At 37.2% G+C, this 27,248-nt stretch overlaps 1 long non-coding RNA gene across 3 annotated transcripts; it reads right to left on the bottom strand.

Moving 5' to 3' along the window:
- Positions 1-44: 44 nt before the first annotated feature.
- LOC128581973 (uncharacterized) lies at positions 45-27,248 on the bottom strand. Of its 3 annotated transcripts, none has more exons than XR_008378957.1 (4): positions 27,072-27,248; positions 17,782-17,853; positions 12,657-12,775; positions 45-11,355 (listed from the first exon to the last, which is right to left on the bottom strand). It is a non-coding gene; the product is annotated as an uncharacterized LOC128581973 (long non-coding RNA). The 3 variants fall into 3 exon arrangements; XR_008378958.1 differs by having other exon boundaries at positions 12,690-12,775; XR_008378956.1 differs by having other exon boundaries at positions 45-12,775.

Below are 27,248 nucleotides of genomic sequence, written 5' to 3'. Positions count from 1 at the left end.
AAACACAATATTATGAAAAAATTAATTTTATTATGAAAGAGCATACATATAAACTTTAAGAAATCCAAAAACCCTAATATGTTTCCACATATTTGAAAACTATTTCTTTTTCTAATTGTTAAGAGGTTTATTCATACCAAAGCAGACAAAATTTTGCTAGTATCAGTTCTGTTCCTTATGACAAACTTCACTGAGCTCTTTATTTTTATTTAGAAGGTTTGTTGAGCGGCACCATGTATCACCAAGTCAATGTATACAATTGATAATATGTATGTTAATAAATATGGTTGCTATAAACGTTTATTATATAAAAAGGTATAAAACTACTTGAGTGGAGTATATTCATTTCTTGTGGCTCTTCCACAAATTACCATAATCTTAGTATCTTAAAGTGACAGAAATCGTTTTTCTTGTAATAGTTGTAAAGGTCAGAAATCTAGAACTCAAGTGTCCACAGGGCTGAGTTTCTTCTGGAGATTTCAGGAGAGAATCTATCTTCTTTTCTCCTGCAGTTTCTTGGCTCCTGACCTGTGGGTTCTGTTTTTATGTATATCTCCTGAAATCCCCTCTGGTCTCCTGCCTCTCTCTTACGGCACTTGTGATTACATAGTCCCACGCAGACAGTTTAGATAATCTCTCCATCTCAGAATCTCAAATTTAGCTCATCTGCAAAGTCCCTTTTTCCACATAAGGTAGATTCATGGGTTAAGGGTGTAGAATGTAGACACTAGGGGAGGGGCACTTTTAGCCTAGCAAAAGAGATGCATTTACCCAGAAATATACAGATTCTATTGTGGAATATAACAAGCAAAAAGTCAGTTGAGAGATATTTATAAGTAAAGGTCAAACAATGGTTCTACATGGCAATGACATTGTAAAAAATGGTCATACTGGAAATAAATTAAATATATGACAGGAAAACTTACTGTAGAAGTGAAACATCAGTTCTACAACTTTTAAGAAGGATAAAATGGTAAAAGCACGTTAGATGTCATGAATCCAATCTGCATTGAAACTGGAAATCATAGAGCCTGTAAGTAGAATCTTTGAGTGAATAAACACATCTTTGGCTTGTTAAAGTGCTAAAAAGAAATGTCCATCGATAGATGAAAAAATAAACAAATTGTGGTGTATCTCTACAATGGAGTGTTATTTGGCCCTAGAAAGGAATGAAGTACGTGCTACCGTATTGGGTGAACCTGGGAAACATGCTGAGTCAAAGAAGACAGACACAAAGGGTCACATCTCACATGATTTCCTTTTGTGTAAAGTATCTAGAATAGGGAAACCCATGGAGACTGAAATCACGTTAGTGGTTGCCAGAGGACTGGGGGAGTAAGGACAAGCAAGTGAATACTTAATAGATCAGGGTATTTTTCTGGAATGATGAGAACGTTTTGAAACTATAAAAAAGCAATAGTTACACATTGTGAAGGCTAAACACTTTTTTTGTGGGGGGGACAATCTCACTAGGTCACCCTCAGTAGAGTGCTGTGGTGTCACAGCTCACAGCAACCTCAAACTCTTGGGCTTAAGTGATTCTCTTGCCTCAGCCTCCCAAGTAGCTGGGACTACAGGCATCCGCCACAACGCCCGGCTATTTTTTTTTTATTGCAGTTGCCATTGTTGTTTAACAGACATGGGCAGACTTCGAACCACCAGCCCCAGTGTATGTGGCCGGTGCCCTAACTACTAAGATATGTGGTACAAGCCTTAACATTAAACTTTAAAATTCTCTCATTAAACACTCAGTTCCACCATTAGGTGTGGCAGTCATGTTTGTTCATTATCCTTTCCAGATCCTCCCCAATTGACCTCACATGCAAGCAAAACGTTGTATAGGAACAGCACAAAGCTTATAATATTATTGTCAGTATTGCATCATCAGCTCTGTGATCTTGGACAAGTTGCCAAATTCCTCCGGGCCCCATTTTCATGTTTTCATTAGGTTAAGCATCTTTTCAGGTTGAATTAAAAACAAGACTTAGCACAGTTTTTGACGCATCAAAGTTGGTAAATGACGCTATTGGGCAGTGCCTGTGGCTCAAAGAGTAAGGCGCTGGCCCAGGGTTGACAGGTTCAAGCCCAGCCCTGGCCAAAAACTGCAAAAAGGAAAAAGATAAATGACGCTATTAGTACCATTGCCATCTTCTAGTAAATCATCAAACTGATGTTGAATCCCATGTTCTATTCTTGTACTAAGAAGAGCAGAATTGTGAAAGGAGTCTGTTTATCCCATGAGGATCAGCTTTCTTCATCCCCTCAAGGGCCTTCGATTTACCCCAAATCTGGATTTATTCGATTAGTGTGAACAGGGCATCTTATTTTGTGTTGTCCAGAAAACATAGTGATGAGCGTATTCAGCACAATGTTCTATCTATGCCCACGCCATGTGATTCAGACCACCATGCCCATACCCGCCCTATCATGTGAGATCCGACACATCTTCTCTGGGAACCAGAAAGCCATTGGCCCAATGTTTGGAACACTTTTACTTGAATCAATGAACCACTGACAAGATAAAATAGTTTTAGAGCTGTATGCGCCCACTTCATTCTACTTAATAGATGAGGATAAGAAATATAAAAAAGAAAAAAAAAACAAAACATTGTGACTAAGTCCACTCATTTAGTATCAAAATTGAGAGCTTAGTCTAGCTCTAAACCCAGGCCCAAACTCTTTTCATCATTCCTTCAGACCTTAATCTTTACCAGATGGCATTAAAATAAAAACAAAACAAAACAAAAAAACCAGTTTAATTACTTGAAAAAAGATGTCACCAGCTGTGTGGCCTAACTGCTAAGCATGTTATGTTTGATATACCAATGTAGGCACAATAAAGTTTAGGGATTAGGGAAAAAATAAGCTTCTTGATTTAACTTTGCATTTCCTTCTGTAATCCTTCTAAATTTCCAGAGATTAGACTTGCTGGATTCTTGACTCTCTTCAAATTCTTGGCGAGCCACCTTCCACGTGCATCAGTGGTTTGTGACCATCACGGTTCTCGTCCTTTATTCATCAGTCTAGAGACAATGCTTTTGAAAAATAACCTCAAATCCATCTCCTGGGTCAGTGGTCATTTTAAAATACAATATCCAGGGGATTTTTTTATATCCCTTGGCCATTCTCTGGGGTTACTATATTCATAAGTAGGTCATTAAGAGCAAATAGGTAGTTAAGAAACATTATAGTGAAGATAATAGCAGGAAATTACCGAGCAGGCAACTTTCCCTGCAACCAAAGTGCTCTAGCTCTTCCTATTAAAGGATCTACTAGTGGACGTCTAACTTTATAGGAACTTACTTGAATGTAGGGAATATGCCCAAAGGAAAGGTCTCTGGCTATGTCTACTATGAGAGAGAAGGGAAACTTCCTCTTTGCCCCAGAAGGTTCATGGAATGATCAACTCATAACAAGGCAGATTAATAAGAGAGATTTATTTACTGTGTTCTTGGGGAGAATCACAGAGTGTTTACTAAATATCCCGGTGGGGTCTAAAAGCTTATGTGCCCTCATTTTGGAGGGGATGGGGGATGAGGAATATAAGTAATTCTGCTAAGAGGCAGTAAGTGGTTACTAGAGAGAATGAATAGATACTTAGGAGAATAAATGGATGAGAGGAAAACACATTGATTCGTAAATGATTCTTTTGGAAATTAAAGTAACCTGAGAATTTGGAGCTATCAGGTGTAGAACACAAATGTCTTAATGCTCTAATTGGGTAAATGAGGAGAAAGTTATGTTGATTAGTAGAATGTAAGCACTCCAATTAGTACAAATAATCAATACATCGAATCCCATAATGGCATAAATGTATTTATGATCTATGTACAAATGACTTAAAAATTAAAAAATATAAAAAATAAAATAATCTGGCCCGAGTCTGGTTGTGTTCTTGATCTTTTTCTTTGTAATTTATTGAGGTAACGTGGAAGAGAATGGAAGTAAATTGTTCTTTTGAATAGGTTTTTTTTTTTTTTTTTAATGTAGAAGGAAGGAAAGCCTCTTCCAATGCTTGTTGATCTCTAAGGGCCTTTAATTCAAAATACTCTTCATACCAAGGAGTCATATTTTGGGGTACAACTTCCTGAGCTCCTTCATGGCAATAGCAATAATGCTCAGACCCTTTCCTGCAAATTGAAGATTGAGCCAAATTTCCACAATTATTTTCTTCACTATTCAAAACCCAAATCTGACTTTGCCACTAAATAAAATCAGCAAATATATTATTTGCCTTATGTTGGTGATTTCAAGGAATATACCCCTGTTTAGCTCTCAATAAATTTTTGTGTGTGCTACCGTGAATGACTCACTGTAAATCCATCATTTTCTTGAGAAGTTAATGAAAACACTCTTAACGCAATACAGGTCATTGTAGTCAAACAACGTCAGTAAAGAACTATGTTCTCTCTCTCTCTCTTTTTTTTTTTTTTTTTTTTGCAGTTTTGGCCAGGGCTGGGTTCAAACCCACCACCCCCCGTATATGGGGCCCACGCCCTACTCCTTGAGCCATAGGCACCTCCCTGTTCTTTCATTTTTGTCAATGTCAACTCCAACACGTGTCATTTCATGCTTTTTGTTATTGTTGTTGTTGTTAATATATTTTTCCTGCTTCAAACATATTGAAGTGTTGGTCATAAACTTTTCTTAGAAAATATATTTATCAGAATTTGATTACTCCCTAAGTGATGAGAAAGAACTGGTTTCGACACAAAGTATTTTAATCTAAAGCAGTGACGTAGCTCTAAAATTCTAGAGTTTTAGCTGATATTACTGATAGTCTTTAATTTCATTAAAAAAAGGAATAGAGATGGGAAAAAAACAGCTCTCATTAAACATTCATATTTAATCCAGTTTTGCAACACTACAGGCTAATTTCTTACTCCACACTTACTGTTCCTGATTTGATTAAAATACTTGGCAAGTGAACTTCATGGGCCTCAGCATGGTGTGATCACCATTGTTTGACATTTATAGAGTTGGAACGTATCTGTGGAATGCTTAGCTATAAAGATTCAGAATAATGTGTAGTGCCAATACCTGAAATTATTTAAAAAATGGGGCATCATTATAATTCCTGTGCAACCTATATAGTGTTACAAAGTTATTCAAAATCAACTCCTTGTTTTGCTAACATATAGGCACAGATCCACAATTTCCTAAGGATATCATTTACTGTGAAGGATGCATTTAGCCATCCAGCCATTATTCAATACAAACCAAGCATTTATAACAAACCAGGGATAGTGCTAAGTTTCTGGGATTCAATAGTATATAAGACGTAGTCCCTGTCCTCTGAGAAATTATATTCTAGAAGGAAGATGGCAAATAAACTGATACATTCTATACAGTAGGATGAGCTGTTATAAGTTATGATAGATGTTGTGTGCATAGTAAATATATAGAAGGGTACCTACTTTAGTTCTAGCCAACTGGGGAAAGCTTCCTATGGGAAATTATATATAAGCTGAACTATAGGATGAGTAGGAGTTATAAGGAACAGGGACAGGTGAGTGTGTGCATGAATATGTGAGTTTGAGTGTACAAAGAAGCTTTCCTGAAAATGAAAGTAGTTCAGTGTTCTAGAGCAAAAACTGGTGTGTGGTTGTGTATACTGGGTTGTGGATAGGGTAATTGTTAGAAAAAGTGATTTTTACTAAGCCAAAAATTTTGAACATTATGAGGACAACAGGAAAGTGAGAAACTTTAAGTCTTGGGGGAGGTAGGATGGGGAAGGAGGTGGGCACCAATCCAGGTATGAGTTGTAGAAATACTACACTCCAGGTACAGAAAGGAGGCTAGATCAGACAGAGATGTGAGATGTGCCTCAAAGATGACAAATACTAAGTATCACTAAGGGTGAGCTCTGGGCTTGCTCCTGGCTGCTCAAAAACATGCCTCTGGTCTGTCACACTTGGAGAGCAGGGATATTTTCAGCTATGAGCAACTCTAAAAACCACTATTCTTTTTCTACTCCCATGAGGGTCATCCTCTCCTAGATACAAGGTAGCTGCCAAAGCAAAGGGGCTTAAGAGATCTGACAAGTTCACAGCCTGTAACCATTTCTTTCTCAGGGCAATCTAAAAAACAGATCACTTAGTCACTGTATCTTTTGGAAATGAAGACACCTCAGCTTTATGTCACAAGGTTACTGGGTGCGCAAATGAGCCTACCTACGTAAACTCAACTATGTAAAAAAAATAAAGGGTAATACAAGGGAACATCCTTAGGGATGGCACTTTCTGGAAATTAGATCATCAGTACTTCAAAATTTTCTTTATATAATAGCCAAATTCAGGAAAAATTAAATTTTCAAGCTCAAATACTTTTTTTGTAACATAAATGTATTCTAATTGAGTCTCATAGGAAAGATACAGTCTTACAAATGCATTGTATCATTAATGCCTCAAAATATCCCTTGAAGGTAAGAAGTATTGTCATTTCCATTTTACATATGCTAAAGTGGGTTATCTAAACTTGGTGTAATGCCAGTAACAGCAGAGGTGGGTTGAATTAGTTCATTCCATTTGACACAACTGAATACTTACTCTGTGCCAGACACTGTAAAAGGCACAAAGATAAATGTGTACCCTGGGTTTTCCCCTTCTTGAGTTTCCTCTTGTGTCTGTAGGATTTCTCTTGGCTTTGCCATGCTGGGAGAAAGCAGTTCTAAACCCAAGCCATCATGAAGGGTCACATCATTCCTATATAGATACAGAGTCCCCAAATGTTTTGCTCTGTGCTTGATTTGAATCCTCAAACTAAAATAGGACTTGGCGGGGGGTTGATTCGTTCACATGATGATCCTGTCCAACCCACAGACTTTGGACAAAAAAAATCCCAAAATCAATTTCTGCAGGTTGTTATTATATTTTTCTGAATGGAGATGCCTTGTGTGAGGGTAAAGGTTGCAATTAAAATTTGTTAGGTGGATCTTACGTTGCTCATCACTGATGTAGACCCTCTGGATTCTAAAAACAGAATGTAAACTTTATTTTTCCTGGAATCTATCCTTTAACAAAATACCCAAAGGTTACTTCACATGTGTAGTGAATAGCATGCAATTGAGACATGTGGGCATGGGAAGGGTTTTATATATCCCTGAAGGAAAAAGCATTTTATGGTCCCACCACTGTTTCTAGGAAAGACAGTCATGTGCTGACTAAAAAAAAAGAAACACCTTCTTTTTCAAATTCACTCATACCACATAAAAGTGATGGAGATATAGCTATCAATTTTAAAGCAGGCTGATTTTTAGGCAACGTGGATTTAAAAAATGACATATCAATCAAAGATTGTCAAGATATATCAACAGCTACAACATAAAATTGATTTTATAAAATTTAAATTGTGTTCTGGACTCAGGGACTTGTCACAGTGTGTGTCAGTGGCATTTTCCCTAAGAATTTGGTATAATAGGGCAGAGAAATAAAACTGTAGTTTTCCCCTAATGATCACTTAGGCTTCAGAATCTGTGAAATTGTACAAAAAGAAAATTCTCTGGGGCTTAAAGCATAGACTGTCTTAGGCTATGAAGTACTAAAGTTAGCAAACCGCATTTTCACATTTTCCTTGGTAGTGAGAACCAAAAATGACACAAAATCCATTCTGTGATAATGATATCTTTCAGCTTCCTTCATTATTCCCTAAAGATCCAAATATCTGTCATTCGTACTGTAGAATCTCTTCACTGAAGAAAAACTAAGAAAACTACCCGTGTCCTAGTTTCTACTTTGCAATCTTGTGCCTGTCAATCAGAACCATTCTGCTACCACAAATTAGTGAATAGGGATTTGCCAAATAAATTGAGCCCTTCAGTTAAGAACCAGTAAGAAATATGTGTAAAATTTCAATACAAAAATATTTTTTTGGTTGTATGTACCCTAAATTTCTTTGACTCTACATGGAAAGGCATGCAATCTGTACAAATCTAGTCAAAATTGACCAGTGTGGCGGCTCTGACTGATGGAATTGTCATCCTCAGAGCTGGCATTTACTTTCATGTCAAATTAACTTAGTTAGTTTAATACTATTTTTAGCATCTTAAAAATTACTGTAAATTCTAGATTTTATTACAGATTACCCAAGTAATGAGAGAAGAACACCTCAGTTGTTAGGTTGGTTGGATGTCTAAAGAGTAATATGCTAAATTCAAACTTTCCTTATAATAACCAAGTAAAACAAAATAAAGATTAAGGTATCACATCAATTTTAACATTTGTCCTTATACATTTATCATTACATTTTTGAAAGATATAGAATATATAGGAAGTCAGTCTAGGAGAAATTCAGGATGGGAAATTATCAGATATTTAAATGTATACACCACCCCCAAAGTCTGAAAGGAAATGCTATTCAGAAGTTTGACATCTTCATTAAATATAGTAAAGCTAAAAATTGGAGGAAATTTCTACTGTCCATTGAGGGAATGAAATAGGAAAGAAATAAGAAAAAGTTGATATCAGCTGAAAGTTCCATGAAGAGATTGGAAAGAAGTATTGTACAAATTTTGCAAAAAGAAAAGAAAAAGTTTAAATGCTTAACCAGTAACCCTGTTCCCATTTCAATATTTCATAGACTAGTGGGATGGATTTAAATACAAAAGAAGATTTCAAAGGAGTAAAACCCAAAATTTGAATAGCAAGATGAAGATTTCAAGTTGAGTATGATAGGAGCAGTGGTGGTGGCAGATGAGGAGTTGAAACATTAAATTAAAAACAAAAATGAAATTTGGCTGGGAGGCAGTGGATCATTGGTGTAATCTCAGCATTTGGGGAGGCCAAGATGGGAGGATCACTTCAGTCTAGGAATTTGAAGTTGCACTGAGCTGTGGTACCACTGGACTCTGGTCTGGGCAACAGACCAAGACTCTGTCTCTGAAAAAAAAGAAAGATGAAAGAGAAGAGGGAAGGCAGGAGGGAGGGAGAGAGAAAGAGAGAGAGAGGAGAGAGAGGAGAAGGAAGAAGAAGGAGGAAGAAGTGAAGGAGGAGGAGAAGGGGGGAGGGAGGGACGGAGGGAGGAAGGAAGGAAGGAAGGAAGGAAGGAAGGAAGGAAGGAAAGAAGGAAGGAAAGCAAACTGAATATATTGTCTAGACAAAATGCTAAAATACTGAGATCAAGTCAAGGGATGTGTGTTTGTCCAATGATTGTTATGTACCAGATGCTTAAAGACATTATTTTATTTAAGGAAAAATGTACCAAACTTCTGCTTGTAAGCATGAAAGTATTTGAAAATGTAGGTTTTATTATTATTCAAGTATAAGGAGGCCAAGAAATAAGAAGAGGATTGTTGTTAAAAAGATAGCTGTAGTATGTTACAATTCCCAAGAGCAGTAGGCAAGTGCCATACAAGGGGTTACAGGAGGAAGCACCAGGGTTGGTGAGAAGACAGGAATGGAAAGAAAATATGTCAGAGTAACCCAGTTCAGGACTGGTCAGCTTGAGGAATTTTATTGGGCTATGTGGTATAGGGACTATCTCTAGTTTTCCAGTGCCTGGTCCTGGAGTAATTAGAGCAAATACTGGCCTAGTATAAGGGCTCCGTGAAAGAGGTCTTTTGGATATGGGCTCTGGATCAGTGGGTTTGCATATGAAAGGGATGCTCTTAGGTGTGAACAACTGTGCCTGGCTGGTGTTTTGTTTTTTCATCTCTAGGAATTGGCTAGCTCTGGAAGAGATAGTCCCTTCAGCATCAGCAAGTCTCCAGATGTGAAAGCATGAGAATAAAAAGACATACTTCATACAGAAAGCTGTTACAGTAATTTCCATTCTACCAAAAACAACTAGAAACCCAGACTATAAAATGACTTCCTGTAGGCATCAGACAACAACCAGTACAGGACTATGGTCACTGAGAAAAGGGAGGCAAATCAGATGCATTCCACAGGCATATTCATTCACAGCTTACAGGCAGTTTCCAGTCCACAGGGCAAAGAGGAAATCACACACAGAATCCAGCATTCTTACTGGGTGAACAGACGTAGATCAGAGTTTAGGAGACAATGTCAGCTAGAATCTGTGAAGCAGAATACCAGAGTAAAAGAAATTAAGGGGACTGAGATGTGGGGAGAGGGAGAAGGGTCAGCCAGAACATCTACAGAAAACTCTAATCAAATCTTTGGCTGGTCTGTGAATGCATAGAGGGCAACTCCATGAGGCTGGGGGTAAAACACCAGAAGGAAGCTGGCAGAACAGTTCCTGGACTTCACCCAGAAGTGGAAGGCACTTGCATGCACACTAGCAAAAGTAGGACAATTTCATAATACAACCTGATCATATCAACAATGTAAATGTAAATGACCTAATATTCCTATCAGAAGGCAGATTGTTCTATTTGGAAAATACAAAGTTTTTAATACAATATCAGAAAGAAACTCAAGCCAGGCACAGTTGTTCACACCTGCAATCCCAGTGCTTTGGGAAACTGAGGAAAGAGAATCACTTGAGTCCAGTAGTTCAAGACCAGCCTGGGCAACATAGTGAGATCCCATCTCTATAAAAACACTTAAAAATTAGCCAGATGTGGGGAAATTTTCCTATAATCCTAACTTCTCTGGAAGCTGCCGTGTGGGGATCACTTAAGCAGAGGAGTTTGAAGTTATAGTGATTTGTGTTGGTACTTCTGGACTCCAGCAGTATCTGAGGGCAATAGAGAGAAATCTTGGAGAGAGAGAGAGAGAGATATTAAAAGTAAATAGATAAAAATAAAAATAAGACCATGGAAAAAACAATTAAAAGCAAGATATGCATAAAGAGGGTATTTTATAATGATATCAGGGTCTGTTAATCTAAAGATAAAAATCTTGAATTCATACAGATCTGATGACATCCAATAAGGCACATCAAAATAAATGAAGTAAAAACCAATAAAACTAAAATTATCTTAACCAACAATTACACCTGGCAATTACAATACTAGTCTATTAGTAACTCACAGGATAAGGAAACAGGAAATGAATGAAACTATAGAAAGACTTAAACAATGCTGTCTGCCAAATTGACCAAATCGAGATTTTAGAACTCTCCAACCCACAATAGCAATTATACATTGTTTTCAAATGCTCGTGAAACATTCACCAAAATAGACTATATTCTGAACTAAAATATAATTCTCAATATATTTCAAAAGATTAAAATTGTTCAGTCTATCCTCTGACACAATAACATAAAACTAGGAGTCAATAACAGAAAGACCTTTATAAACACCTAAGTAAGTAAACTTCTAAAAATACAAATCTGGAGGAGGAGCAAGATGGCGGCCGAGTAACAGCTTCCTTGCAACTGGGCACAGTGAGACTGGAGAGAGAAGTCTTCAGGAATCTCTGGCTGGCTGGTAGGATCTGCCCAGAAACATCCCTTTGAGGATACAGGGAGTCAGTGAGAGACTTCTGGATCCCATGAGGAGGACAAAAGCAGTGGAGAACTGGCAAGTGGTTGAGTGTGTTCCTTTGGCCTAATACTGCCCGCAACTATAAATACAGCAGCAATGAGCTTGCAAACTGGAAAGGCCTTACCTGTGAGTCCTTTTTGGACTTGGCACTCAGTTGAACTACCTTGGGAGAGCTTGAGAGAGAGTACAGAGGACTTTAAGCCTTGTCTAAGGCCCGGGACTGCGCCACTGAGCCCGACAGAGCTAATACTATTGGGTTGTGGACCACATGGAGCCATTGTGGGAGAACTGCCCCGGCAAGCTCTGCACTCAGGGTCACAGAGCAAGGATCCTGCGGGAGACCTTGGGTGAGTAATCCAGTGACTGAAAAATACAAATCTGAACAATCCTTAGGTCAAAGAAAACATAAGAGAAATTAGAAAACAGTTCAAATTAAATGAAATAAAAAACAGAGCACATGAAACACTCCGGGGTGCAAACAAAGCAAAACTTAGTGTAAAATTTATAGCATTAAACTTTTATGTGTGGAAAAAGAAATGAAATTATTTTCACTTCCACTCTAAGGAACTGGAAAAAGAAGAGCAAATTTAACCCAAAGAAAATGCAAGGGAAGAAATAGTAAAGTAAAACTGAAAGGCAATAGGAAAAAAAATCAATAAAACCAAAAGCTAGTTTTCCAACAAGCTCAATAAAATTGATAAACTCTAGATGAAATGATCAACAAAATGAAAAATGTTTAGATGATCTGTATCAAAAATGAAAGAAGGGAGATCACTAGATCCTACAAATATTGAAAAGCTAATAAAGGGATATCATAAGCAACTTTATGTTGATCCATTTCATTTCTTAAAGAGTAATAGAAAAGTTCCTTGAAAAATATAAACTATTCTAAGTTTGCCAATAAAAAGATAGATAATCTGAAGAGTCTTATATCTATTAAAGAAATGTAATTCATGTTGCAAAACCTTTCACCAAAAAGCTCCCAGACTTAGATGGTTTCATTGGCAAACTCTATCAAATATTGAAGGATGAAAAAAAGTCAACATTATACAAACTTTTCCAAAAAATAGAAGACAAGGGACTCCTTGTCAACTCACTTTGTGAGACAGCATTGTCCTGGCACCAAAATTAGGTAAAGATATCACAAAAGACACTACACTAATATGCTTCATAAAAATAGAAGTTAAAAAAACGATTCTTTAAAAACTTTTAGTGAACCAAATTTAGCAGTACATAAAAAGAGCAAGCCAGTCACTAGGGCACACACCTGTAGTCCCAGCAGCTAAGAAGGGAAACTCACTTGAGCCCAAGAGTTCAAGTCTGTGATGATCACACCAGTGAATAGCCACTGCACTCCAACATGGACTGCATAAAAAGACTTCATCTCTAAAAATGAAAAGGAGAAAGAACAATAAATAAAAGAGCAATATGTGTCTAGGGGTGTCAAAAATTCCCACAATTTTTGCAGGAATGCTAGGTTGTTTTAATATCCAAATATTCATCAATATAATTCACCACATTAGTAGGCAAAAAATGAAAAACTGTATGATAATGTTCGTAGGTACAGAAAAACAAACAAAATTTGGCATTCAGTCATGATAAAAATTACAGTACAGTCAGAAAATTACAACAGAAGGAAAGTCTTTCAACCCAATGAATAATCGTCTACGGAGAAAATCCTAAGGAATCTACAAGTAAGCAACTAGAACTAATGAGTTCAGCAAAGTTACAGAATACTAAATAAATACAAAACCATAATTATTTTTCTACCTAATTGCAGTGAAAAATTAGAATTGGAAAGTAACAATATTTTTAATTAAATAAAAATTTAAAAATACTTTAGGATAAATTTGTGAAAACATGTGAAAGACATGTACATTGAAAATGATAAAACATGACCAAGAAAAAGGAAAGGATACCTAAATAAATGGAGAGAAACAACATGTTCAAGGATCAGAAGTTTCCTTATTTTATGATGTTGGTTTTCTCTTATTGATTCATACACCCAATGCGATCTCAATTACAATCTTAACTTTAAAAAACATTGACAAATTAATTCTGAAAGTTATGTGGCAATGCGAAGAACATAAAATAGTGGAAATAATTTGGAAAAAGAAGACAATTTCAAGGTTTAACAGTGCTTGATTTCAAGGTTTACTTATTATTATACTGTTAAGATGATATAATGTTGACAAATGAAGAGACATGGATCAAGTGAACATAATGAACAGTATGGAAATACATGCACAATATAACCACAAATACAGGGCGTAGATAAAGTTCGTGTGCAATTTGCTACGTTAAACTATTTTAAATTAGACATGAACTGTGGGTCCACCCTGCATAGAATCAATTGACTTTTAATGCATGTGCTGAGGTAATTCAATGAGGGAAAGGATGTTTTTTGAATAAATGATGTTGTAACAATTGAACATCCATATGCAAAAAAAAAAAAAAGCTTCAGATCTTACCTTGCATTATTTATAAAATAAGAGTTTAAAATGAAACATAAGGCTTAAATGCAAGAACAAAGACTGTAGAACTGCCACAAGAACCATAAGAAAAAAAAAATGTGTCACCATTAGCTAGGCAAAATATGTATAAAAAGCACAAACCATAAAAGAAAGTTCGATAAATTTTCCAATTAAATAATTTCTTTTCAAAGGACATTGTTAAGATATTAAAAAGTTAAGCACAGATTGGGAGAAAGTATTTGCTAAAAATATTGTTAATAAAAGGTTTGCAACCAGAATTTGTAAATAAAAAGACAATTATTTCTATTTTAAAAACAGAAAAAATATTTAAACATTCATGTCAGCCAAGAAATATATGGATAGCTAATAAGCTTATGAAACATGTTCCAAGTCATGATCATTATGAAAATGAAAATTAAAACCACAAGGGCGGTGCCTGTGGCTCAGCGGGTAGGGCGCCGGCCCCATATGCCGAGGGTGGCGGGTTCAAACCCGGCCCCCGCCAAACTGCAACAGAAAAATAGCCGGGCATTGTGGTGGGCGCCTGTAGTCCCAGCTGCTTGGGAGGCTGAGTCAAGAGAATCGCCTAAGCCCAAGGATTTGGAGGTTGCTGTGAGCTGTGTGACGCCACGGCACTCTACCGAGGGTGATAAGGTGAGACTCTGTCTCTACAAAAAAAAATAAATAAAATTGGAGAAAATATATTATAAAAAAAAAAAAAAAGAAAATTAAAACCACAAGAAGATACCAGTACACACTCACAGATTGGCTCATTTCTTTTGAAAAAGTCAATGGCGGGTGTTGTGGAACAATATCTGCGCATGGAAGGAACTAGGAGTCAATAACAGAAAGGGAACTCTCAGATGTTGCTGCTGGGAGTACAAAATGATGCACCTGCCATCTGATCTAGCAATCTTGCTAGTGGGTATCCTTCAAAGAGAAATGAAAATGTATGTTCACATAAAAACTTGCATGCAAATGTTCACAATGACTTTATCCATATTACCCCAAAACTCAAAACAACCCAAGTGTGCACGAACTGGTAAACGGATGAGCAAATTGTGGTATATCCTTACAATATAATACTCCTCAGCCCCCCAAAAGAATAAACTACAGAGACAGGCAACAAAATAAGTAAATCTTGAAAATATGATAGCAAGTGAAAGAAGCTAGACAAAGAGACTACATACCAGATGATTCCATTTGTACAACATTTTTTAAAAGACAAAATCATAGTGGCAGAAAACAGATCAGGGATTGCAGTCTCTGGGCAGAGGGTTAAATCATAGAGGGAAAGTCATAAAAATGTGAGACAAAAGAAAATCACACAGAATTGAAAAGTTACAAATGGTAAACAAACGAGTGGAAATTGTTGGAAGTCTTTTTAGAACATCAAGCAATTAAAAGATAATGAGGAAAGAAGAGCAAAACTAAACAAACAAAAAAATAGGGATGGTGAGGGAATGGAAGAGAAAGTGAATGTGAGGAACGCAGATATTGTCATTCGGTGACAGGTTTGAAAATCTCCTTCTAGTGTCATTCTTTATTTTAATTATTTATAGATTCTTTTTTTAATTATTTATGGATCCCAGAGGCAGGATACCCATCCCTTGATGTGGACAGTTCTCAATGCTTTCCAAAAACATTTCCCAAACTTCAGCGGGCACCTTGTCTTCCAGCCAATGGCAGAAGAGGGAGGGACAAAGCTTGAACAATGCTTCATTGTCTTACGGTTGAATGGGCTTTTTTGAGTGTTTCAGAATTAAAGACAAAGAATGATTACTGAAGAGCAAGCCTCACATTCCACCTGAATAATTGGAAGAAAGGAATGCTGAAAAGATGTCCAAAAATGGAAGGATGCAATTTCAAAATCAGACACAGTGAAGGAAAAGGCAGAAAAGCAGAAAACATTAAAGGGCTTAAAAAGGAACTCAGACAAGTATTGTGGGAAGCCGTTTCAAAGGAGGTCTATATTCTATATTCATAAAATAAAAATAAGTGGTCTTGAGAGGATGAGCTCAGTAAAATGATCTTCACCTAGTTTGGGGGAACAGAAACCTCAGGACAAAGCAGAGAAGTCATGATGAACGTCTCAAAAGCCAGGCAGCTGGTGAGAGTTAACATGCACTTTCAGAGCAGAGGTAAGAGAGGAACCAAGAGAGGGGATGGAGGCAGAGAAGGCTGTAGGCTAGGACTCGGGAGAACAGATAACATGTGCTCTCCCGATGACCACAGTAAAGGACTTTTGACTGTCACAGATTGTAGGTGACAGAGACAGAAAGAGTCCTTAAGTTCAAATCCTTCCTGTGGCACATAAGCATGTCACCATCTGCCCCACCCAATGTCCACATCTTACAGTCTCTCCCCGTCCCATCTTCCTGTGTTCAGCAGGACCCCAACTCCCCAGCGTTTGTGCCTCCCTACTTGCCATTTTGCTCTTTGCCCTGAACACATTTCCCTCTAAAGTGTCACCTCTGTGGAAAAAATTTCCTAAGTGTATCTCCTCACCCCCGACTAAAGTGTTTTGAGTCATTATAGGTCTGCCAATAAATATGTATAATAAACAAAATCACCTCTACTGAACACTCACTATTTTCTGAAGCTGTAGTCACTGCGTTAGACAGGTTATTCCTAATCCTCATGAAAAACCAGTCAAATCGGTACAACAATCTCTATTTTGCAGATAAGCAATCTGGGGCACAGGGAGCTTTTGTAGATTGCCTGAGGTCCCACACCTGGTAATTGTTGAGAAGTGAACCCAAATATATCTAGCTCTAGAGAACACATTTCTTTCCATTATACTGGGCTACTTTTCTCACCTTTGCACTGGCCTTACATACTGTAATTACTTTTTTACACATCTATATCCCTTACTAGACTGTGAGCTCTTCCACGCTGGAACATGACAATTTATTTTTGTCACTCCAATGACAAACACAGTGCAAGTTTGGTGTTTATGTAAATGTTTGATAATATATGAATAAAAGAATGAATGAATGGATGGTAAGTGAATGAATAATGGTTTCCATGGTGACCATGGAAATGAGGCCCTAGGTGTCACTTAAATAATTAAAATATGTACCGGTGTCAAGCTCTCAAAATCTAATTCAGTGTTTAACTCTTTTTCAAAACTAACTTAAAAATAGAACACACAAATATGTTAATACATATTAAAATCTAACACAAGGAAGCCACCTTCATATACACCTACACTGTCAATCTGACTCAGATCTCAGAAGAAAATTTCTCTTGCCATGTAAGCATTATCATAGTCTGCCCCACCCAATGTTCACCCCTTCACATTTACGGTTTCTCCCCGTCCCTTTGAACTTCACTGTGAGGTGTCATCAGTTTTGAAGATGATTGTTTTGCTTATTGACTTGATTTTTCTATCCCAATTGTTTACATGGCTCTAAATGAAGTGACAGAGAAGTGAGTCACTAGGACAGTGAATCAATTACAATATTTAAGGAAAAGGGGAGGGGGGGGAGGGAGGCGGAAGAAGGGGGACTAATGGGATTACACCTGCTGTGCATCTTACAAGGGTATATGTGAATCCTAGTAAATGTGGAATGTAAAGGTCTTAGCAAAATAACTAAGAAAATGCTACAAAAGCTATGTTAACTAATGTGATGAAAATGTGTCAAACGATCTATGAACCAAGTGTATGGTGCCCCATGATCATACTAATGTACACAGCTATGGTTTAATAAAAAAAAGAAAAAAAAAAAAACAATATTTAAGGAAATAGAGTGGGAAACAGTCCCCTCCTTTTTCCCTCCAAGAAGATTACATATAGCAGCCTGTTGCTGCCCTCCCTGAAGTTGCTACATGTTTCCCTGACTGTTTGACATCAGGCTTGGCCGTGAACCTTGACTCTGGTCAAAGCCCTATAAGAAGACGTGCTACTTACCTTACCTGAGAAGATTTGGCGGATATCACTTGTTTCCATCCCCTCTCTGGCCCTCAAGGTCATGAAAATGGCATATCCTATAAAGAGACATAAGAAAACATGGGGAGTTAAGCCAAGCAGAGCCGAACAAAGCCACAGAAGCTGCAGCTGACCCACTAATGCCAATCTATAACTTGCACAAGAAATGAAAGTTTGTTTCTGTGAACCAGTGAGATCTGGGGGTGGTGTGTCACTGCAGCAAAGCTGATTAGCAGACAGGAATTTAATGGCAATAAAAGAACAATGTTATGTTACTATCCAAAGTGGCAAGATTAGCCCTCTCCCCAAGCCTGTTGTGAAATTTTGCTCTTGGGTCCCAAAAGAGCACTGCTTACGCTCAAAGTTTCAAAGAAATCATTTCTGCCCTATCTATCTATTAGGACTTACTGCCATTTCAAGGGGACACTGGCTTTCAGCTCTTTCCTTGTTCTCAAATGACACTGTTAAAAAGTCAAAACCAAAACAAAGAAAAACCTCCTCCTTTCACTGCTTGCCAGAAAATACCATATCAATTTATGCAAGTGGAAACCGACAGTGTTCACCAGCCCACTAGCTCTGCGAACAGCCAAATTCTGAAATGCATTCAGATAGCGAGGGCATCCTGTTCTAACCCCATTTTATAGATGAGGAAATAGAATTTCAGAGTGATTATTTTAATAAGTTCCCAGAGTCACTGTTATGAGTGAATTGCCTTCCTTCAAAGTCATATGTTGAAACTCTACTCCTTAGTCTGTCAGGACGTGACTGTATCTGGACAAAGAGCCTTCAAAGAGATGACTAAGTTAAAATGAGGCACTTAGGGTGACCTATAATTCAATCTGACTGGTGTTCTTACAAGAAGAAACTCAGACATTCAAAGAATACCAGGAAAAGGCCATGGGAGGACACAGCATGAAGGCAACACAGCAAGAAGGAGATGCCAAGGAGAATGGTCTCTGAAGAAACTGAACCTGCTGATGCTTTGATCTTGGATTTCTAACTCCAGGACTCTGAGAAAATTCATTTCTATTGTTTAAACTTCTCGGTCTGTGGCATTTTGTTATGGCAGCCCCAGAAAACTAATCCAGTCGCAGTTAGTAAGTAGCTAATGTGAATTTCAGATTTAATCTGCAGAAGTCCAAAGCTTTGTTCTTTCAACGCTAATAACTGCCTGCCTCTTCTTAACCAGTATTAACTTAATACGTGTGTGTTTCTGTATACAGAGAGGAGCCTACTGATAATAACAGCTAAATACAAAAGATGTAAAGCCTCCATCTCTTTTTATTATGAATAGTATTCCATGGTATACATATACCGTAATTTATGTATCCATTCATGAGGTGACGGGCACTTGGTTATTTCCACATCTTGGCAATTGTGAACTGAGCTGCCATAAACATTCTAGTGCAAATGTCCTTATGGTAAAATATTTTTTTTCTTTCCTTATGGTTAGATGCTTGGTAATGACATTTCTGGATCAAATGGAAGGTCTAGTTTTAGTTCTTTGATGATTCTGCATACATATTTTGTATTTATCTGGAAGGATTTGGAGAATATCCTCCTAACTAAAGTATCACAAGAATGGATAAGCAAGTACCCAGTGTACTTCATATTAATATGAAGCCAGGAGATGAACAACTACACAGCCCCAGGAGGGAAAAACACAGCCACATCAAGTAGGGGGAGGAGGAAGGAGACAAAGGAGAGATGAGAGGGGGTTGGTGTTTTATCACCTAGCGGACACAATGTAGGGGTACACGGCACACTCTTGGGTTAAGGGCTCAATTACAACTTGGATTTTATCTAATGCAGACAAGGTAACCTAATTATTTATACCCTTATATCAATCTGACATATCAAAAAAAATTAGAAAAGCTCACTACAACTAACAAATGCAAAGAATGCACCCTAATCATTTATAACCTCATATTAATCGGAAATTTAAAAATAAACATAATAAGAGCTAAACCAGCATTTATTAAGCGCTCACTATGTATTACTGTGTAAAGAGCTTTCTATGCAAACACCCTGAATCTTGCTATAAGAAATGAGTAAGCCTCTATAGAAAGGAAGTCAACTGCCCTTCCAAGTTCTGCTGGCAATTCCAGACTCAGATTTTGATTTTCATTCAGACCCTACTCTAGCACTGATGCCCCTCCTAAGATTTTCCATAAGGCCTTGCATTTCTATCACTATTCTTATCAAGTTTTTGAATTGTTCACATCATTGTCCATGCTGGACACTGAGTGCTTAGACATCAGTGTCTGTTTTCACTTTTCTTTTGCCCTCACTACCTTGCAGAGTATCTGGCACATTATAAGCATTCACTATTTTTTGTTGCTCTTGAATTGATGCATCACAGCTGCCTGTTACCACTTGTTAACAAAGAAAGATGAAAATAAAAGATAATCCATGTGATGTGAAATTGTTCTTTATTAAATGTATGAGCCCCAAATGAGCAAAATTCTCCTCTTTTCTTGGAAGGAAGTAGACCTATTTCAAAGTATGCCAAACATTTTTGAGCAATTTTGTGGAAACATTTTGCATAAGAACAAAATGGTATGAGTCAGAGAAAAATGATTTTATTTTTATCATATTTTTGCCACTTTCAGGGATTTTTCCTTATATTGTTTTTACTTTAATCATTTAATAATCTACCATCTCCACTCTCGGTTTGGAAGTGAGAGGCACTGATGGTAGATAGTTATCCTTTGATAAATATTTGATGAATGAAGGTAAATATCAAATAGTCCCTTGCTTTTCTCGTGGTGTGATAAGATGATCCTCCTATGATCACTCTATTTCTCTACTTTCCTTGACAAAAAGTCTTCTTAAGTTGCCACCTGCACTGTTTCCACTCAGTCACCTCTAGTTTAGTTTTTTCTCCACTTCCAGGTAGACTTCAAATCTCACCAGAGCCCCAATATCTCTCCCACAAAGCCATCAGTGACTCCATGTTGCCATATCCAATGAACATTTTTTTTGCCCTCATCTGTCTTAACTTCTCAATGGCTTTTGACACACTCACCGCTCCATCTTTCCTGAAATATCTCCTTCTAGGCTTCTACATAAGTCATACTTCTTTGTCTCTTCTGGTTGAAAGTAATAGCAACACGGCTCAACCCAACTTATGTCAACACAAAAGGAATGTACTGGCTCTTTTATCCAGGAAGTTCAAGAGTTCAGGGAATGATGCTGGTTTAAGGCACCATTGACTCTAGAGATTCAAACAATACTATCAGAAATCTATTTATTTTTCTCTACCTCCCAGCATACATTTCTGTTGTTATCTTGATTTTTAGGTAGGTGAACCTCAGGTGGTAACAAAGAAGACCATTGGAAGTTCTAGATTTTTATCAATTAACCTCTTACCAAAAAATTTTTAAAGTTCCCTTTTCAGTGAGTTTCAGCAGAAGTTACCGAAATACTTCTGTTGAGCAAGGCAGGTGCTGAGCCCAACCTAGCACTGGGGGATGAGGCACGGTGTTGTGTGCTGGGAAAGAATCAGCCTCATCTGAACTACATGCACTAAAATGTAAGGAAATATATAAATGCTAAAAAAGTAAAAAAGAAAAGAAAATACACAGAGAGAGACACACACAGACACACCATTGTTATTGCAACACCCCTCTCTCTTCTGTTTTTCTTCTCATATTCCCGTCTGCTTTTTCTCAGTCTCCTCCCTTGTCTTCATCTCTCAGTGTCAGAGTAATGTTGAGCTTTGACCTGAATCATCTTTTCTTTCCTTTTTTCTTTTTTGCAGTTTTTGGCCGGGGCTGGGCTTGAACCCGCCACCTCCAGCACATGGGGCCGGTGCCCTACTCCTTTGAGCCACAGGCGTCGCCCTCTTTATTTATTGATTTATTTATTTATTTGCATTTCTATAGTGTATTTTATGTCTACTACATATGTCATTTGATAGCAGGTGATGGATCATCTTTTCTTCTCTACTCACCTCCTATTCCTGCTGCTGACTAGAACTCTTCTACGGCCACACTTACAATTTTACTCAAAGTGCTGTCTCCCCAGATTTATGTTTCCAGTGCAAGTTCTTCCCTGGATAACAAATGCAGACTTCTGTTTACTTGAAATTTCCACATAAACTCTATATATGCATCGCAAATTTGGAAGGACGTTCTTATTTCCTTCCCTCCAAAGCTATTATTTTCACTGGTCTTTGGCATCTCAGCATTAATCAGTGGGTTAATCCAAAAATGTGGAAAACAACTGTGTCTCATAATTCAATTCCCATATCTAATTCACCAGCAAATCACATAAATGATAGCTCTAAAGTATATCTCAAATCCATTCTTTCACCCATCCGTCAACACCCTGTCTAAACCACACTCATCTCTGGCTCAGACAACAGCAATCGCCTACTCAATTCAATTGTCTTCTTGCTTCTAGTCTTCCCTTCTGCTAATGCAGTTTTCCACTCAGAAACTGGAGTGATTTTCCTAACATCTCTTAGCTCATTTGCTGTTCACCTAGCAGGCCAACCAATTTTCTTTCTTAGAATCTTCGCATTTGGGCTTGCTATACTCTTCTTCCAGTTCTTTGCATTTTTCAGTTATTAAAGTCTAAATAGCTTCTCTGTAGAAGTACCTTCCTTTATCACTTGTCTTACCTTGGGCTGCCATGAGAAAATAGCATAAACTGGTTGGCTTATAAACAACAGAAATGGATTTCTTGGAGTCCCCAGGGCTACAGAGTTCAGTACGAAGGTGAGAGCAGATTTGGTGTCTGGCCTTGTGAGGACCCACTTTTGGGTTCATAATCAGCCATCTTCTCACTGTGTCCTCATGTGGCAGAAGGAACAAAGGAGCCCTCTGGGGTGACTTTCAGAAGTGCACTAGTCCCTTCCACGAGGGCTCTGCCCTTATTCTGGGGTCACTTTCGTAAGTGTGCTAATCCCTTCGTGAGGGCTTTGTCCATATGACCAAACGATCTCACTGAGGCCTCACACCCAAATCTCGTGCACCATCACATTGGGGATTAGGTTTTAGTATATAAATTTGGGAGAGGCATAAACATCAGTCTATGTACCACTTTACGTTGACTTCATCCTTAATTCTCTCAATTCATAACTCACTGGAAAAAATACTAGCCCCTGAAATACAGATTTTGTTTTACATGTCACTAAATTGCCAGAACCTAGAAGAGTGCCAGTCATTAAAAATCTATTAGAATGAATGAGGACCCCACTTATTTCTTTCATGGCATTCATTACAATTTGTCAGTTCCTTTCTTCTTACTTGATTACTTGATTGATTGATTTTCTTCCAACTAGAATGTCTAAGAAGACTCACTCTCTCTCCAGTGCCTGATTCAACATCTTAACAAACATTTAATACTACATTCTTATTGAATGAAAAATATAATGAATGCTTAGCAGTGTTGTTTCCTGAACTGAAGCAGAGACTATTAACAAAAATGCTTTATTCTTGACTCTCTGACTACAAAAGAAAAAAATGAAATTATATCAATTACATTATAAAAGGGATCTCTATACTTTGGTCAACATTTGCCAGTTTGAAATAGAAATGTATAGAGTTAATTGACCTGGAGGTGGGGAGATTTATAACATTATGAATCCTTATAAAGTTAATTTTTAATTTAACAAGACATAAAGTAATATGTTTTTATAACCTCATACTTTGTAAAAATATTCATAGAAATGAAGCCAAAAATATTATGCCTGTAGTCCTAGGCATCTGGGAGGCCATGGCAGGAGAATCCCTTGAGCTCAGCAATTTGACAGCAGCATAAGGAAAAGCAAAACCCCATCTCTACTAAAAATAGAAAAATTAACAGGGCATTGTGGTCGGGGACAGTGGTTGCAGCTACTCGGGAGACTGAGGCTAGATGATCACTTGAACCCAGGAATTTGAGGGTTCAGCCAGGATTTTGAGGTATCAGCCATGACTGACACCACAGCTCTCTAGCCTGGGCTAAAGAGTGAGACTCTGTCTTAAAAATAAATAAATAAACCAACGAGTAAATACAGGGTTAATTATTAAGACAAAATTTGAATATGGTTAGGTGCAAATTCTGTAAAAGGACATGCAAAGATCGTTACAGAACCTTGCCTTCTCAGTCTCTATACTTCCAGAGACTCACCCTTTCAGTATTCTTGGTCTTCAGACCCCAGTGCTTTATCGCTTTCATTCCCCTTCTCATAGATGTCACTCCCATCCTTTCTCTACCTAGAGAATTTCTACTTATTCTACAAATGTCCATTCTACAGAAGCCCTCCTCGAATGTTTGCTCTCCTTTCCTCTCTGCTCTCACTGTATTTCCCCATATTCTTATTGTAACATTTATTACTTGCATTCATATACATGCACATACCCTGCTTCCCCGAAAATAAGACAGTGTCTTATTTTAAGGTGTGCTACCAAAGATGCGCTAGGTCTTATTTTCAGGGGACGTCTTATCTTTCCGGTAAGTAGGTCTTATTTTCGGAGGATGTCTTATTTTCAGGGAAACGGGGTAGGTACAAATGTGTGTATATATCTTATCTTTTAATTTATATGTCTTTCTTCCCTCTTAGAGTCTGAGACTCTAAAATTCTGGGCCCCTGACTTACTCATTCTTTTTTCAGTTTCAAAGGACTACTGTGTCACTGGCATGTAGTTAGTACCAAAAATTGTAGCTGAATATAGAATTACTGTGGCTGTCAAATTTTATACAAATTGAGTCAGTGATATTTCTTATAGTCAAATTTGTTGTTAAAGAGGCAAGATAGTTACTCTTATATCATTTCTATTTTTCTCAAGCACTTCTCTTTCAATTCTCTCATCTTACTTTCATGACATATGCCATGTATAATAATAAATTACCCCCTTATATGGAGGCAAATATATGGATATATTATATGGATGCAAAATCAGGTAAAGTCACCAATTTATGTCAACAACTGATAATTACCATTACAAAGTACTGTTTTTTCTGACTCCAAGACACATGATCTTCCAATCGTACCAGATATTTGTTTTCAACCTTGATTCAAGACAGAATCATTAGCACTTGTATTGATATTACAGCAATTTTTTAAAAATAAACTGGTTACCAAACAGGAAAAATAATGTTCAATTTTAATAGTAATAAAAAAGATGTATTTTTGCTTAGTAAGTTAGCACTAAAATAATACTATTGTGAAGAACGTGTGATGGAATGAATATTATCTTTTTTATTTGTAGAAATAAAAATCTATTTAAAATATCCTTTGGAAAGTAATTTGGCTATATTTATTAAGAAATATAAACCATTTAAACACCTCATAAATCCTGTTCTCAGAATGCATATTGTGGTAATAATATGAGCCGCAACCTTATGTACAATCATATTTATTACAGATAATACAGCATTGTTCACAATAGTATTAAAACATTTTCAAAGATAAATCTCCGACAATGAAGAATGGTGAGGTGATTTGAAGTACACAGGAATGTTATGATGGCAATAGCACCATCTACAAATCAATTTTAGTAACAATAAAATCCTTACAATTTTAATTTTAATAAGATACAAAGTAATATGTTTTCATAATCTCATACTTTATAAAACTATTAATAGAAATGAAGCCAAAAATATATTAAAATGCAAATAGTGTTTTTCCTTTGTGGGTGGGACATGGAGATATTTAGTTATTTATCTGTATAGTAGAAAAGTAAAGTAAAAAAACATACTTTTCAGTCTTTTTCAATACAAATCATGCTATAAACACTATAATAATACAGATTCTAAGAAGAAGGACTAAAGATTTTAAAAACTTTTAAACCTATCACCTAGGAAATTTGATTGCTCATTGAAACTGTGGTAGTTTCCACAAGAAAAAGGTCAAATTATAGAGCTAGCAGTGAAAATCAAGGGTATTACCAGGACCCAGTAATTCCTGTAGCCAAAGAAAAGTAGCTAAAAAAATTTCCAAGCTGTTGTATAAGGCAAGCATTCACCTCCCCAATGACCTTAGATGACATTCTGAACTAAATTTTCCAACTGAATTATGTAAGACTCTGTACCTCTTTTCTTATCATATTGTACCTCCATTCTTACTGATGTTCATATCAAACCTTCTAAATTCTCCATCTAGTTCATCTTTGTAACTTCTCAGTGTCCCAACTTGTTGGTGTAAAGTATTGATAATTTATTGAACTGAATTTGTCTAATTCAATTCAATACTTATCTAGTGCTTATCTTCTACTCTAATAAGATTTCAAAGCAGAGGAGACTGATGATGAAAGCAGATTTTTAGGAAGGTGGATGTGGTAGTGATGCACAAAATAATTCAAGTGGGGAAAGGCTGGATTTTGGAAGTATACCTAGATGAGACACCGCTAAAAGGTACTGACCTTGGCAGACAGATACTGACCAGCCAGAACTGGGATTCTCTGAGGGCTGGAGCAGGGGCTCTGGGTGGTCCCTGAGACAGGACTAAATGGGAACCCTTCAATCGCTGGATCCTGTGTGGTTGTTGGAGAGGTCCCAGGAGAAGCAAGAGAAGCGAGAGGGTGGCGGGTCCTTAGGGACCTCAGGGCAAAGCCAGAGGAAAATAATTCTACACTTCAAAGTCAGTGAAGCTGTATGAACGCACACCACCTGATATCTGCCGTGGACAGATTGTAAAGAACACTTAGAATGCAACATCAAAAACAAACAAAGATGCTTCTCTCATGAGTTGGGAAGAATATTGTCTCTTTCAGAGAAGAACAGAGTCAGTTTTGATGGTAAAAAGAAAATAATAAGATTAATTTTTGCAAAAGTTTAAGTTTGAGGTGCTAAAATGTTCCTTTTAGTTAAAGGAAAATTGGAGACATATGACTTAAGGGAGGGATTCTTTACTGAACAAAGAATAACTTCCAGCCAGAGGTGGTAAACCATGGAGAAAATTCTACTAGAATCTGAAGAAAAGTTTAAAAATAAAAAAAAAAAACACAGTAGAAATAGCAAGACTAGTAGAAAAATGGCACAGAATGTTCCAATGAGGAGCACTTGGTGAGTTGAGTTCTTCTGTTTTTCTGAAGTTTCCGTATTTTCTCCACCTATTCTATCATTCCTTTTACAAATGGGGAAAATACTGACTTTTGAAAACTGATTTAATTTTCACCAAATATATTATCTGGAGCAAGGTGCCTTAAAATATAATCTAAATCACAGACCTAGCTATTTAAAACTGTCATTTTTTGCTGTTGTTTCAGGCCTGATAAGTGAGGATCCCAGGGGATGGTGCCCGGGAATCTGCATTCCCAGGAATCTGCATTTTGTATGTACTTACCAGAGGATTCTGATGCACACTGAAGTTTCTGAACCAATGACCCAGAACATAGCAGCGCTGCCCGAGGAACAATTCCTTATCTCCTTTTTTCATTGATGCTGATCAAGGTGCCTTACTTCCATCCGCACGCAGCTGAGGGCTTTTTTCACCTTCACTGAGTACAGACCTTTCCTCAGC

The sequence above is a fragment of the Nycticebus coucang genome, chromosome 3, assembly GCF_027406575.1.
Source record: "Nycticebus coucang isolate mNycCou1 chromosome 3, mNycCou1.pri, whole genome shotgun sequence".
In the NCBI taxonomy this organism is placed as follows: Eukaryota; Metazoa; Chordata; class Mammalia; order Primates; family Lorisidae; genus Nycticebus; species Nycticebus coucang.
Note: the sequence above shows the minus strand (reverse complement) of the source record. Positions and strands in the feature narration are given on the sequence as shown.